Source organism: Equus przewalskii, chromosome 4 (genome assembly GCF_037783145.1).
Source record: "Equus przewalskii isolate Varuska chromosome 4, EquPr2, whole genome shotgun sequence".
NCBI lineage: Eukaryota > Metazoa > Chordata > Mammalia > Perissodactyla > Equidae > Equus > Equus przewalskii.
Window position 1 is genome coordinate 92326365 of NC_091834.1, and position 10307 is coordinate 92336671.

The following is a 10307-nucleotide window of genomic DNA, read 5'->3' on the forward strand; positions in this document are numbered from 1 at the left end:
AATACTTCTACTGCTCAATCTTTCCAATATATTTCCATTTTATAGCAGGTTAGTACTTAAATTTTGGACACATTTCTGAACTGTTACCCAAACAGGTCAAGAATACTTACAGAAATCTCAGTAGTACAATTAAGGGGGTCTATATATCCAGGACTTAGAATCATCATTAGTAACTGGATTTTTTTTTTTCTCTTCTCCTTTGTATTAAAAAAATAGATTTCTCTGCTGTATAATGTGGTAGCAGCTGCATTTCATGGCTGCTTCTTGATACTTCTCAAGGTTATTCAAGAGAGATGCAGACTTTTGTTAGGGACTCTTACCTTCATAATACTCTGCCTTGCTATTTCGTACTTCCCTGCAATAAACCTGCTCGGCAAAGGTCTGAGTCAAACAGGCCATGTGAATCCTTAGTACCAATTTTATGTTCCTCAGAAAACTCTCTATACATTATTTGCTCCCATTTTCCTAATAATAATATAATTCTATTTTATCCTAAATCTAATTTTAAAATATTTTATAAGAGAGCACTAATGGAAACCTAATTGAAATACAAACAAGATGACTATTACCCAAGATAACTTGGAAATACTTCTGTTTTTGAAGTTAACAGCTCCATCTACCCTCTAAGCACATTTAGGAGTCAGCAGGAATCAAGACCAGACAGGTGGCATGTTTTTCTATGTGACAACGTGCCCTTAATTTGTCAGATCTTACCTATCTTGTATTTTCTGTCCTTACGGCCGTAAACTTTCCTCATTTTTTGTTTATCTCTGCTGTTTGCAGGGATAGTGTGCCCCGTGCCAAACATTGGGTGTTCTTTCCCGTACCTGCACAATTACCAAGGATTACCCCAATTCTGGCTAGAAGCATTAAAAGAGAAAGAAGTTATTTTCAGTTGACAAAGGTTTTATTGTTTTATATAGTTAGTTGGAAAGTTGGCCAACTTTGGCCAACTTTTAAAATCCTGATATGCCTATGTAATTAATTACATATACCTTCTGAGACCTTCAGATAAGCAAAGGGCCCTTCCACCAGTAGAATAGGTTCCCAACCTACAAATAATTTCCTTGAATCCATGGCCAGCCTCCAGAGAAAGGATTCAAGCTTGGACAGTCCTTTTGTTGGCTGTCATTGAAAAATTGTATTATAGTAGGTATCAAAAATATCAAATTGTTCTTAAGAAGAGTATGTAAATCTGGGGCTTGCCCTTGTGTTTTGCTCACTAAACACTGTCAGGCTTAAAAGAAGAGGAAAAGAAATTTCTGGCTGGTGAAAATTTTGTGCCCCAAATAATATGTTAATCAGACTCTACCAAGGTGTTTTCTCTCTTTTATTACAAGCAAGAAAATCTATTTATAGCTGTAAAAATTATTATGGGACTGCAGACCTATTTGCTATAACTGATTGGAAATAAGGATTCTGATTTTTAGTCTGGGTAAGCACATATTTCCAACCCTTACAGTGTGAGTTTTGATAAGGGAAAGACTTTTGTTTGGTGACAGAAGGAAAAACAGGACTTATTTGTACAGTGAGTGTTCCCTCTGTCGAGGAACTTCCCTCCAGTTACACATCCTCCTCTCACTGTACCCTCCTCCATACTTGATAAAGACGCCAACAGCTTTCACAACCAACCTTGAAGGAAGGAGCCTAAACAATTGCTGCTCCCCTGGGGGAAAGGCACCGCTTACTGTATTGCATTTGTTTATAGGGAGGTGTGTTTTTGCTAATTTGAAGGGATATACTGTATTTTAAATAAGTGTATGACTTAATATTTTGGGATTTTTTTTCCTCCTTTAAAACTGGACCTGAACACAGCTTTGAGTTGATATTTGTAATAATCTCAGGACCTGAAAGATTGTAGCATTTAGTGTGTCTTAAAAATTATGTACTGTACCAGCCATGGATTTTTGTAAATATACCTGTCTCTCTTTTTTGTATTATTTTAGTAAAAAAATAATAAATTTAAATAAAAGGGGGTGGTGATGACATGTGAATGGGTTTGGGTATGTGTGTGTGTGTTTGTATAAGGCTCTTTTGAGATGAACTGGTGCTTGTTTAATTTCCGGCTCTAATCAGAGCAGGAATATGGACAAACTGCTGCTACTGACCCCTGCACTGAGCCCAGGTATTTCCATTTGTCTTTCCCAGCGGGTGATGAAATACAAGCTACCAGGAAACGGCTGAGAGGTTGAATTCTTCTTCCCACTGCCATCTTGCCTTTGCGTTCTCAGTGGTAACGCTTTCCCAACTTAGGGTGGTTTGCTGGTCTTTAGTTGTCAGAGAGCTCTTGTCACTATTTTCTATGAAGAAAGAAGGACAGGTAAATTTTTTAACCAAAAAATATCACACATTTCATAAAACCCTGATAAATTTTGGTTATGCTAGAGGGCTTAAACATTCCTAAATAGGGATCTGTGAATTTGGTAAATTAAACCCATGGATATACTCCTTCAGTGCAGGGATTTTTTTTTTTTTCGCTTTTTTTTTCTTTTTTTTTTGCAACAGCCTTGCTCATATTCCAGGTGTAGCTAGCAAACCCGTTTTAAAGCAGGAGCCTTATTTGATTCAGTGTAGATGTTTCCTGTCTATCCTTTGTGACAGGGCTTTTTACATGAGTGTTTTTTCTTTTTGTATGTGTTATGTGTTTGTTGTATTAAATAAAGAGGAATGTACATATTATTCTCGTGTCTGTTGTATTATTGGGCTAACTTGGATTCTAGTATCTCATTCTGTCAGTAGTGGTTGAATGTCTGTTGTCTGTATCGCATTGTGCTAGGCACTATGGGATACAGAAGTAAAAGATACAGTCCCCACCCTCAATATATTGATAAACAGTTTGCAATCACATGACAAATTAAAAGATAACAGTTCAAAATTTTTCAGAAAGATGTTGTCCATTGCCACTTGACATTTGAGTTCAGAGCAGGGGAGAAATCGGACTGGAGAGATCTGGGAAGACTTTGTCAAGTGGATGGCACTAGAGGTGGGCTTCCAAGGATAGTTGGGATTTGGCTAGGCAGAAGGAAAAGGGAATGTCTTGAGTGGAGTCAGGAAGAAGCAGGAAGTAGACCAGGCTGGTTTGAGGTGTGTGTTGGGATTCGCAGAAGCCAGCCTGTGGAAGTCCTGGGATGCAGGCTCAATTAGGTTCTTCCTTTGGGTTTGAGGGTGTGTGTGTGTGTGAGGGTGCTACCAGGGTCAAGGCTTGAAATGTAGATAGGGAATTATCTGTAAAAGTGATCATGTTTTAAAGCCTTACTTATAGAGGACTTCTTAAAGGAAAAGTATCATTAAGAGAAAAGAGTAAGAAAATAATTCAACTTTAGAAATCCAGCTAGGGAGTGGGAAAAGGATGAAGAGAAAGAAAGTACTTGTCAGAGGAATTGAACAGTTTGTCATTTCTAAGTGTATATTTATATATGCATAGAAAATACAAAAAGACATACCGCCTAAAGCATAAAGAGTAGTGGTATGAGCGCTTTTATTTTTCCTTTTAGTTAAGTGCATTTTCAGTGCATTGTCATTATGATAAGAAATTTTAAAAGGCATGGCCCTCATGCATGGGGCCTGAGGGTAGGCTGCAAGTGTGCTTTTACTAAAACATTAACAGTTAAGGACAGTTTTGGCAAAAGTGTGTTCTTGGGAGAAACAGCCCCTCAAGAAATTTGTGGTTAAATAATTTGCACTTAACTATGTTGTCACCATTTGTAGGTGTATAGTAACATATTAAAGTTGCCATTGTTAAACAAGGTTTTTTTAGACTCACAATTTCCCCAAGCTTATTTGACCACGGAGTGCTTTTCTTCCTGTAACTCCAGTTAACATTAAACATATACGGCATGTAAAGCACTTAGCACAATGACATGTAGTAAGCACTGGGCAAATGTTAGCTTTTATTATTCTTCATACCAATTCTGTTTTATTCTTTATTATATTCTGTATTTTAAAAAAGACAGATTTTAAGAAGAAAAAACATGGCCCAAGGAGTTAAGGATTTCAGAATAACTAAGAGAGAAATATTATTCTCTTTTGGTTTAGAGAGCCAAGAAGTAAGTGGGTAGAGAAATGCAACCAATTCTCTAGAGCTGAATGAGGGTCATGTGTCCAGAAGGGAGGGTTGTTCAAGGGAGTAAAGAAAAATGTATGAAGCAGAAAGTTTATGTTTTACACTTGTCCACGTTGGTAAGAAATCATCTCAGACCTGAGCTCTGGCACAGGAAAGTGTCTGCGGCTGGTTACAAAAAGGATGCGTGGAGCAGCAACTCTAGGTGGAGCTTGAAGGCAAAGCGAACAAATTGGTGAAGGAGCTGCTTTGCCCTTACAGACTTATTCTAAGGGGAAAATGGACTTGTACAAAGGCTTCTGTACAAGGATGTTCATCTCAATGTTGCTCATAACAGTACAAGTTTGAAACAATCTAATGCCATGTTAGAGGGGATTGGTTAAATAAAATAAAAGTTAAATGAAAATTTTTAAAAGTAAGACCAGACCAAGATGTCCATGTATTAAATGAAAGAGCAGTTTCAAGTGTAAATGCACAGAAAAATATGTAGGAAGTCATACACCCCAAAATGTAGAGTGGTATGAGTGCTTCTTCTTTATCCTTTTACTTAGATGTATTTTCAGTGAAAATGGTAATCTGAGCAAGTTTGTTTTTTAAGAAACAAATAGGTAGACTTGGTTGAAGAAAGGGAGAAAGAAAGGGGAAAGTGGCTCTTCCTGTCTCACCACTGAGAGAAGGGAAAAGAAAAGAATTTATTTCCTCCAATCAGATCCTGCCATATCCCAAAATTGGATCTAGCTTGGACGGAAGACACAATGAACTGCTTGATTTGAAACAGATTTTTTTGAAAAGATTATCCTTGCACTTGGTTAAAAAGAAAAAAGTACCAAGTACATGGATATACAGTGAGCCCAAAGCCTCTCTCCTACCCATGATCCCCATTCTCCTTCCTCAGAGCAACCACTGCTGCCAATTTATCCAGTTATAAGCATAGATATGTATCTGACTTTTTAACATAAATTTAGCATACATGTCTACTGTATTGTACTTAGCATTTTTTTCAATTGGAAATTATTCTACATCAGTACGTAGAGGTCTGTCTCGTTCTTTTCCACAGCTCATGGTATTCCATAGTGTGGTAATCAGCATGATTTATTGTATCCATTCTTTATTGATGGGCATTCAGATTACTACCACACATCAAACTGTGATATCCTTTATGTATTTTCAGTCTGAGTATGCGTATCAAGTGGATATTCAAAAGTCCTTTTTGGTGAGTGTAATGATGATCTAGTGCTCTAGATTTGAAAATCAGTGTCCAATTTGTAAGACCGCTTCATATCCGTGTAAAGCTTTGAGAAATACTTGAGAAAATAAATCTTTTTAAGGGAGTTTTGATAATTGGAAATAAAAATAGAAGAGCTGATTCTGGGTGCACCAAGGGTTGGGTTACATACAGTGCAGATGAGATCATGAGCTTTTCAGTGACAACCCCTCTGATGCAGGTGTATTCTGTTGTGAGTGTCCTTACCCCAAAAACGATTGCTCTCCCTCATCTGTATGTGCCTTGACGTGGCTTGGTTTTTCTGTCTGTGTGTGTGTGTGTTCCTCTTCTGTGTCCCTGTGTCTGTCCCTTCACTATTTCTCCACTATCTTTCCTAGTAAGGTGGCATAGCGTAAAGAAGAAAAGGCTGACATTAGACAGACTTGGGTTCACAAGTCCCCACCATGAGGCTGTGGCATTTTAGATGAGATGCTTAGCTCCTTCCAGCCTGTTCCTCATTTCCACCGTTGTCATACCCAGTGGCGGGGTTTGTTGTTGGACTAGAGACGAGGTATGGAAAGCACCTAGCATAGTGCCTAGCACATAAGAAGAGCTAAGAAATGGTGGCTACTATGATTCTCTTTTCTGCCTTTTTTCTTCTTAAATTCATGCTTCCTCTTGCTCTCTTAATTTTCCAAAATATAGGAGTGAAGCCAAAGTGTTTTAAAAAAATCTTTTAATATTTAAAGTACAGGAGTGGATAAGTATCAGTTAAAATTCTTTCATTCCAAGTACCAAACCCCTGGCTTAAAAAGTAAAGAGAAACTGCTCTAAAAAATAAAGTCTACTAAACAAAACAGTCAAGGGAATCTTTCGGTTCACATAACTGAATAGTCTAGAGGTAAACCTGGTTCAGGTGAATCTTTATCCAGTGATTCAGTGTCACCAAGACCCACCCCTCTGCTCTGGCATTCAAAGTGTGGGGTTCCACAGGTAGCCCCTGACAGCTTCAGGCTCCCCCGTCATAGCCAAATGGCTGCTGCAGTTCCAAACTGTATGTGAGTTCAGTGTTGTATGTAGTTTATTTTTGCTCAGTTGTACCTCAGATACAAAGCAATGCATTAATCATGTGCCTGAGTTCACAGCACACGGCCATCAGCACTCAGAACAATAACTCAGCCCCTCATTTTGTTAGAAATTAGGTTTCTCCTTTCTTCCTTAGTCCTCACTCCTTTGTGTCCCGTAGGCACCCACTGTTACTTTTTTGATATGTGCCCCTTGTTATGTATTCATCCTTCTAAAGAACGAATTGTTCTTTTGTGTATGCAATTTTTATACTAATATTCCCGTGCTATAAATCTTGCTGTTTCCTACTTTTCTCACTTTCTTAGATTTATCCATGTTGCTATATGTACATCCTGTGTTGCTTCCTATTGCTGCATAGTATTCCTCACTGTGCATCCTCCACATTTTACATAGCCATCCCCCTAGAGGTGGATGCCTAGGTTGCCTCCAATTCCTTCTTACCACAAGAAAGGCTATAGTCTTCTGTGAGTTGCCTGTTCATCTCTGCTCATTATTTGAGTGCATTTTCATCTTGTTGTTGTAGATGATAATCTCTTACCAGTTTTAGATGTGTCAGAGATTTGTTTGTCACCTGTTTTTTACATTGCCTATGAGATTCTTTATTGAACAAAAATCCTTTTGACAGTCAAATTGATCTTTTTTGTCTTATATTTATGTTTTGAGAGGTTTGTTATGAAATATTCCCACCCCCCAGGTCACAAAGATATCCTCCTCCATTTTCTTTTCATAGCTTTATAGTTTTACCTTTCACTTGTTTTCATTCATAATCCATCTGTTGTCCACCTTCGTGCACTGTGTAATGTAGGGATCCAGCTTTATTGTTCTGCATTTAGTGAGCCAGTTTTCCCAGCACCATCTAGTGAATCTCCCCTTAATTTTTGGTACCATTTAAAAAAATTTTTTTCCTTCTTCTCCCCAAAGCCCCCCCAGTATACAGTTGTGTATTTTAGTTGTGGGTCCTTCTAGTTGTGGCATGTGGAACGCTGCCTCAGCATGGCTTGGTGAGCTGTGCTAGATCCATGCCCAGCATCCGAACTGGTGAAACCCTGGGCTGCCCAAGCGGAGTGTGTGAACTTAACCACTCAGCCACGGGGCCGGCCCCTGGTACCACTTTTTCTCATAGGTCAAATCCTCATAATTGCAAGGGTCTATTTCTGAGCCCTGTTCTGTTCCATTGGTCTTTTTATTTCTGCACCGGGATCACAATGTCTTTTCATTACTGTGGACTTACTGTATGCCTTAATATCTAGTAAGGAGAGTCTCCCTCTTTGCTCTTCTATGTTGTCTCAGCTAATTGTGGATTTTTATTCTCCTATATAAATTTTAGAATAAAATCTTCAAGTTCCGTTAAAAATTCCAGCCGAAATATTTGTTAGGATTGAATTTAATTCATAAAGTAGTTTAGGAAGAATACAATCTTTGTTCAATTACCTCATTCATGATATCTCTCTTCATTTATTTGAATCCTCTTTTATGTCTTCTAATAAAACTTTTTCATCTTCTCTGTAAAGGTATTGTTCACATATTGATTGCTTGGTACTTTATAGTGCTTACTTTTATGAATGCTCTATTATTCTCTATTATGTTCTCTAGTGTTTTTTCCTAGTATCAAGGAATGCTGTTGATTTTGTATCCAGCAACTTTGCTAAACTCTCTTATTCTAATAACTTGGATGTCTGATTATTTTATTAGCTTTTCAATGGAGATGATCTACAAATAATCTACAAATAATGACAGTTTAATGTCCTCTCCCAATTCTTTCACTTTTCATATCTTGTTTTATCTGAGAGCATTAGACTGGTCCTTTAATACTATGTTAGACAGTAGTGGGGAAAGTATTTTAGTGGCAAAATATCTCAATTTTCTCCATTAAGTCTGGTGTTTATTCTAGATTTTTGGTATATAGTTTTTATGAAGTTAAGAAAGTTCTATTCCTAATTTCCTGGGAATATTGATCATAAGTATGAGTTGAATTACATCAAGTGCTTTTCCCCTAACACCTATGTATGACCAGCACTTGCAGGAAATTTCTTAGAAATGGATTCATTCTATTTTGTTCTTCTTATAATCTCGGTTGTGTCTGTAGTTGTTTCCCTGTTGTCATTCTGTTTTGTTTGATGCATCTTCTGCCTCTTTTTCTTATTCAATCTTACGAGAGGTTTGTCCTTCTTAATTTTTCAAAGAACCATGAATTTTATTGGGTGCATATATGTTTATTATGGTTATCTTTTTGATCTATTGTTCTTTTTACCCATTTATAATGTCCCTCATTTTTCTTTTTGATGTTTTTGCCCTAATATTAAATTTGATATCCCAGGTATCTATATCCTCAAAAATATTCCATTGTATGAATATATTACATTTTTATTTACCCATCCATCCATCAGTTGACAGACACTTGGGCTGTTTCTACTTTTTGGATATTATGATTAATGCTGCTGTGAACATTTATGTACAAGTTTTTGTGTGGATGTATGTTTTCATTTCTCTTGGGTATATAGCTAGGAGTGCAGTTGCTGGGTCATATGGTAACTGTTTAATTTTTTGAGGCACCACCAAGTTGTTTCCCACAATAGCTGAACCATTTAATGTTCTTACCAGTAATGTATAAATTTCCATTTTTCCACATCTTTGCCAGAACTTGTTATTTCCCATTTTTTTGGTTATATCTTGGGAGGTATAAAGTGTTATCTCCTCCTTTGATTTGTATTTGCCTAATGACTAATGGTGTTGAGCATCTTTTCATGTGCTTATTAAGTACTTAATATATTAAGTATAACTTATTTATATTAGTATATTAAGTATAAAAGCACTTCTTCCAGAAGAGTTTTCAAAGAGACTCTTTGTGCTATAAACTTTTGAAGGCCTTATATGTTTGAGGGTATCATCTTTTCTTCCTCACATTTAAATAACAGTTTAGCTGGATATAATATTCTAAGTTATTTTCTTTCATCACTTAGAAAATATAACTTCATTGTTTTTTTGTCTCCAGTGTCTCTGTTAGGAAAACTAACGTCAATCTAATTCTTATTCTTTTGTGGACCTCAAGCTTTTAGAATTTTTTCTTTAATGTTCTTAAATTTCACTAAACTGGGGCCCGCCCCATGGCTGAGTGGTTAAGTTCGCACACTCCACCTCTGAGGCCCAGGGTTTCGCTGGTTCGGATCCTGGGGGCAAACATGGCACAGCTCATCAGGCCATGCTGAGGCAGCATCCCACATGCCACAACTAGAAAGACCCGCAACTTAAAAATATACAACTATGTACTGGGGAGAATTGAGGATAAAAAGCAGGGGGAAAAAAAGAAGATTGGGAACAGTTGTCAGCTCAGGTGCCAATCTTAAAAAAAAAAAAAAAAAAAGAATGAAAAACAGGGAGGAAACTCCATAATTAAAAAAAAAATTGGGCCGGCCCCATGGCTGAGTGGTTAAGTTCTCATGCTCCACTGCGGCGGCCCAGGGTTTCGCTGGTTCGAATCCTGGGCCAGGACATGGCGCCGCTCTTCAGGCCACGTTGAGGCGGCATCCCACATGCCACAACTGGAAGGACCTGCAGCTAGGATACACAACTGTGTACCGGGGGGGATTTGGGGAGATAAAGCAGAAAAAAAAAAAAAAAAGATTGGCAACACTTGTTGACGCAGGTGCCAATCTTAAATAAATAAATAAAACTGTAAAAAAAAAATTGTTTTTCACTATACTCTATCAAAGTTTTGGTTTTTCCATATTTATTCTGTTTGGTGCTCTGTGAGACCTTTGAATTGGAGTCCTTCTTATCTTTAATTTTTGAAAAGTTCTTATGATTTCTTTAAATATTCTCTTCCCTAAATCCATTTTCTCTCTCCCTGGGACTCGTGTTATATAGATATTGACTTATTATTATTCTCTCTTAAATGCTCTTTCATGTTTTCCATTTCTTTCCAGTATCTTCTGGGAAAATTCCTTGAGCTCATCTAGC

At 37.4% G+C, this 10307-nt stretch overlaps 1 protein-coding gene across 1 annotated transcript in view; it reads left to right on the forward strand.

Annotated features, from left to right (window-relative positions):
* Nucleotides 1–10307, forward strand: part of UBN2 (ubinuclein 2) — an 89459-nt gene that overhangs the window by 74789 nt on the left and 4363 nt on the right. The gene's annotated exons all lie outside the window — the stretch shown is intronic.